Source organism: Epinephelus moara, chromosome 21 (assembly GCF_006386435.1).
Source record: "Epinephelus moara isolate mb chromosome 21, YSFRI_EMoa_1.0, whole genome shotgun sequence".
In the NCBI taxonomy this organism is placed as follows: Eukaryota; Metazoa; Chordata; class Actinopteri; order Perciformes; family Serranidae; genus Epinephelus; species Epinephelus moara.
This window is the reverse complement of record NC_065526.1, coordinates 36,015,514-36,020,360: the sequence shown is the minus strand read 5'-3', so window position 1 is coordinate 36,020,360 and position 4,847 is coordinate 36,015,514. Positions and strand designations below refer to the sequence as shown.

At 42.1% G+C, this 4,847-nt stretch overlaps 1 long non-coding RNA gene across 1 annotated transcript; it reads left to right on the top strand.

Moving 5' to 3' along the window:
- Positions 1-550: 550 nt before the first annotated feature.
- LOC126383290 (uncharacterized) lies at positions 551-3,931 on the top strand. Its single transcript, XR_007569131.1, has 2 exons — positions 551-666; positions 1,774-3,931. It is a non-coding gene; the product is annotated as an uncharacterized LOC126383290 (long non-coding RNA).
- Positions 3,932-4,847: the final 916 nt, after the last annotated feature.

Genomic DNA, 4,847 nt, shown 5'->3' with positions numbered 1-4,847 from the left:
AGAGAGTGAGAGTGAGAGTGTGTTTGTGTGTGGTTACTTGACTGTTGACCAAAGAAATACTCTGATAAGTAAGTCACTTGTCATGCTGCATACTACATGTGCTACAGTTACAGAGCACTAAGCACAAGTTGATCTGTCATGTGTGCGAGTTTGATGCCTATATGATAAATGGTGTAGGAGAAGAAGATTTTTGAAGAAAGAGCAATTTTGAGCCGAAATCTTACTTTGAAAGGGCGAATAGCTCACTTCCTGTTGGAGTTAGGTCAGGGGTGTCAGCGCGTGATTTGTAGGTCTCAATGAGACAAACAAGCCAGTTTTGGTTTGATCTTTCTACCACATTCCTACAGGGGGCAACGGCCATTTTAGTGTGTCTAGGTGGCGCTAGAGAGCCCATTTTGGCACTTTTGGGGTTCATTTTTTCATTGTATCAAATGTTTCGCCAGTTCTGACATGCATGCCAATTTTGGTGACTTTTTGAGCATGTTTAGGGGGTCAACAGAGTTTTTTCCCCATCAATGGGCCCCCCTGTCATGCGTAGGTGCCCTTTTTTCCTTTTCACCCCTGCCCTACAAACATCCTAAGTCCACCACTGACAGAGAGATACAAGTTGAAGAGCAGGCAGATCGAGGTGGTTTTCAACTCCTCCCTTTTATTCCCAAACCATAGGTCCGATCGTCAATCTGAACATACCACAAGAGAGATACACTCGTTCCGAACGATATAGATATAGGTTTCATGTTTGTTGAGTCAAAAATGCGATCTTCGTTGCAAGTTGAAGATGTCTAGCTCACAGCTGACACATTTGCTCATGTTACTTCAGAGGTACTAGCTCATCTCCTGTTGGATTTAGGTTACTGGTTTCAATGATTTATAGGTCTCGAGGAGATGAAGAAGCCGGTTTTGGTTTGATCTTTCTAAGTCATTCCTACAGGTGGCAGCAGCCACCGTAGTATGTGTAGGTGGTGCAAAAATTGTCAAGAGGTTTTGTGACATGTTACATTGAAGACAGCATAAAATCCAAACCGTTTGAGTAATGACAAAGTTGTTCAGGGGAATTGTTTAGCAGGGCTTGGTCTGTCATGTGTGCAAGTTTGATGTCGTTACAATAAACAGTGTAGGAGGAAATATTTTTTGTGTAAGAGAATTCTTGAAAAATGACATCTTACTTTGAAAGAGCACATAGCTCACTACCTGTTGGATTTAGGTCAAGGGTGTCAGCACATGATTTGTAGGTCTTGATAAGACAAACAAGCCAGTTTTGGTTATGTCTTTCTACGACATTCGTACAGGTCGCAGCGGGCATTTTAGTGTGTCTAGGTGGCGCAAAAATTGTTGGGAGGTTTTGTGAGACATCACCTGTAAGAGGCCATAAAATCCAAACCATTCCAGTAATGACAAAGTTATAAAGAAGATCTGATTAGGACGAGTTGATCTCTCTACAACATTCCTACAGGGGGCAACGGCTATTTTAGTGTGTCTAGGTGGTGCTAGAGAGCCCATTTTGGCACTTTGAGGATTCATTACTTCATTTTCTAAAATTTTTCGCCAGTCCTGACATGCATGCCAATTTTGGTGACTTTTTGAGCATGTTTAGGGGGTCAACTGATTTTTTTCCACATCAATGGGCCCCCATGTCATGCAGTAGGTGCCCTTTTTTCCTTTTCAACCCTGCCCTACAAACATCCTATGTCCACCACTGAGAGAGAGAGACAAGTTGAAGAGCAGGCAGATGGAGGTGGCTTTCAACTCCTCCCTCGCATTCCCAAACCGTAGGTCCAATCGTCAATCTGAACATACCACAAGAAAGATACACTTGTTCTGAATGCAAAGATATTGGTTTCATGTTTGAAAAGTCAAAAATGCGATCTTCGTCGCACGTTTACGATGTCTAGCTCACAGCTGACACATTTGCTCATGTTACTTCAGAGGCACTAGCTTAGAGTTCTCAATGTCAACCCGAGCCAGAGCCGATCCGAATAAGGCTTGGACAGTGAAGAGAGAGAGAGAGAAAAAAAAAAGTGTGTCTGTCAGAGAAGCGCACTGTGTGAGGGTGCGACAGCAGCACTAACACACAAAGGCTGACTTTAAGTGATTAAAGATACTGTATTTGAGCCAGGGAAGCCAGACTGCTGAGGCGCACAGGGGGAGCATCATTTTTTCCCCCTTCCATTTAAAAAACAAAAACAACTCGGGTTCAGTCGGGCTCGGACCCAGTGATGTACGTGATGATGTCGGGCCGGCCCGGTTTCGGGCTTCAAGTCCCTCGGATCATTTCGGTTTCGGGTTGAATTTTTGGGCCCATTGAGAACTCTACACTAGCTAATTTCTTGTTGGATTTAGGTCAGTGGTGTCAATGAGTGATTTGTAGATCTCGAGAAGACAAACAAGCCAGTTTTGGTTTGATCTTTCTATGTCATTCCTACAGGCAGCAGCAGCCATTTTAGTGTGTGTAGGTGACGCAAAAATTGTCAAGAGGTTTTGTGACATGTTACCTTAAAGAGGGCATAAAATCCAAACCGTTTGAGTAATGACAAAGTTGTTCAGAGGAATTGTTTAGCAGGGCATGATCTATCATGTGTGCATGTTTGAAGTCAATACAATAAACGGTGTAGGAGGAAATATTTTTTTAGTAAGAGAATTTTTGAAAAATGACATCTTACTTGATGTCAAGTAAGTCCTTCGGCCGAGGTCCCTAATAATAAACGCAGCAAAAACAATAGGGACTTTGTCCTTCGGCCGAGGTCCCTAATAAAAGGAAACTTTGCAGATATTCAACTAGCCACCGATACTCTGCTGGTGTATAGGTGGGGAGCTTGGGGGGAAGCCAAACACTTTCATCTGCACACTGCGATGACACATAGCCGGTTGAATAACGGCAGGTTCCCTGTTTCCCTTCACTGGTTTCTGTAGAGCAGGGTAGGTCTTTATTCACTGCTATAATCATTAAAAAGCAAAATCAGCATGTGTTAACTTTCAGCAGGCTGTATCCTCAGTAGCGAGTTTGCTAACCCTACACTTTTTTTTATTTTGGCTTTGGAACAAGGAAGAAATGTATATCTCCTTCTAACCTCTCCAGGCAACAAGTATCATTAATAAACATTGTTCCCCAGGCAAGGCCGGGACCTAGTGAAGGGTCAATTATGAGATAAAAATACATAAATATGAGTCTCCAATTTCTTTTTCTCGGATAAATGCAGTGTCCTTCTGTAGAAATGACCCCAATTACACAGAGTTAGTGAAAAAGAGCAGTATGTATTTAACCTTCCTGCACAGATGTTACATATTAGAAGTCCTCCAGCAGCTCAACTGGCATACCACTGGTAGGCATTTAATGTGAAACATGTACAAAAAGTCAATGGGATACATCTCTGTTGTACCAAATTAATTAGTGCTGTGGAAATGTACATTATACATACATTAGTTTGGCTTTAGAATCATAAGGGAAGCTAACTGGCCTCCTGAATAAAAGTCGGAAGTTGTTGGACCCATCCACCACCCCTCCCACCCGCCCTACATGAGCCCTCACTGCCTTAACTTTCATTTTTGTCCCACTTTTCCCTGATGCCCCAGCGATTGGTCACGTTTCATGCCAACATGAAAGGACGTCTTTTTTGTCAGTGTCTGATGCTGTAAGTCACTGCCCAAGCGCCGGATTTCAACAACTTCAGAGTGAGAGTGATCCTCTGGAATGTCCTGATAGGAAGCGGCTAATAGCTGTCTGGGCCCATATTTAAATGCCATTACGCTCTTTTAAAACCATTTCATTTGTGCTGAACCTAACATTTGTTTAATGTGGCTTTTGTTTATGATCTAGTGGTCACTTTTTGTTCTTTGTATTTTTGTTTACTTCACTTTATTACTTGTGTTTGTCCACATCATTTTAGCAATTTTGGCATGTTTTAACACTTGTCTTTTGTTGTTTTTGTCTTTGGTCAGGTGCTGTGGGTCTGCGGTGGCAGTTCAGTTCCCGGTGGTGGTTGTCTTCACAATTTGCTTTGGTGTGTGAGTGCAGTGTCAGGGGTGTTTAATTTAGGACCCTCCTTGGTTTGCCCCTGCCACCTGGTAAGCCCCAGCCCTGTTCTCATACCCCTTTCCTGCCTGGTGCTAATTTTAACTAATGATTATGGTGATGTATTTCTTCTTTTTGATAATTTAATTAATTTTGTTTAAGTTTTCCTTCTTTTTAAACTGAAAACCGTCTCGCCCTGTGGTATTTTTGAACCTGTGACCTTACTTCTTAAAAACTTAGCTTAGAATTTCCTGGGGTGAAATTCCCCCAGCTGGTGTTGTTGTGTGTGTTGTCGTGTTCCCTTTGCTCTCGTCACAATTAGATGGTGTATCATCTCTATCAGGCATGAAAATGGATCAGGGGTGAAAAAGGTGAGAAGGATACGAGACCCGGCACCTGCTAGGGGGTCCTGGGGTTATGCTACTCAGTTGTTTTTTTGGTGAAAAAATGAGCTTCCAAATGCTCATATCTGATTTCTTTTAGATTTACTCTAGTGGTGGTCACATGCAGAATTACAAGATTGCACAAAAACAAAAGTATGAATGTATAATTAAATGCAAATAAAGTATCTTTACATGTTCACATATGTTGTATAAGAGACAAGACCAGGGGCGGACTGGGACACAAATTCAGCCCGGGACATTCAGGCCCACCGGTCCACACACCGGCCTACACGTTTCTACCTATAATCCTCTATATGCTTGTACACACTACACAAACGCTGTCCTCAGAATCAACTGCATAAGAAAATCAGCAGTTATTGTTTAATTCCAGACTATAAAATAAATGCAATAATAAATTGGCCACAAATGGCTATGAGCTTATTATTTAACTTAAT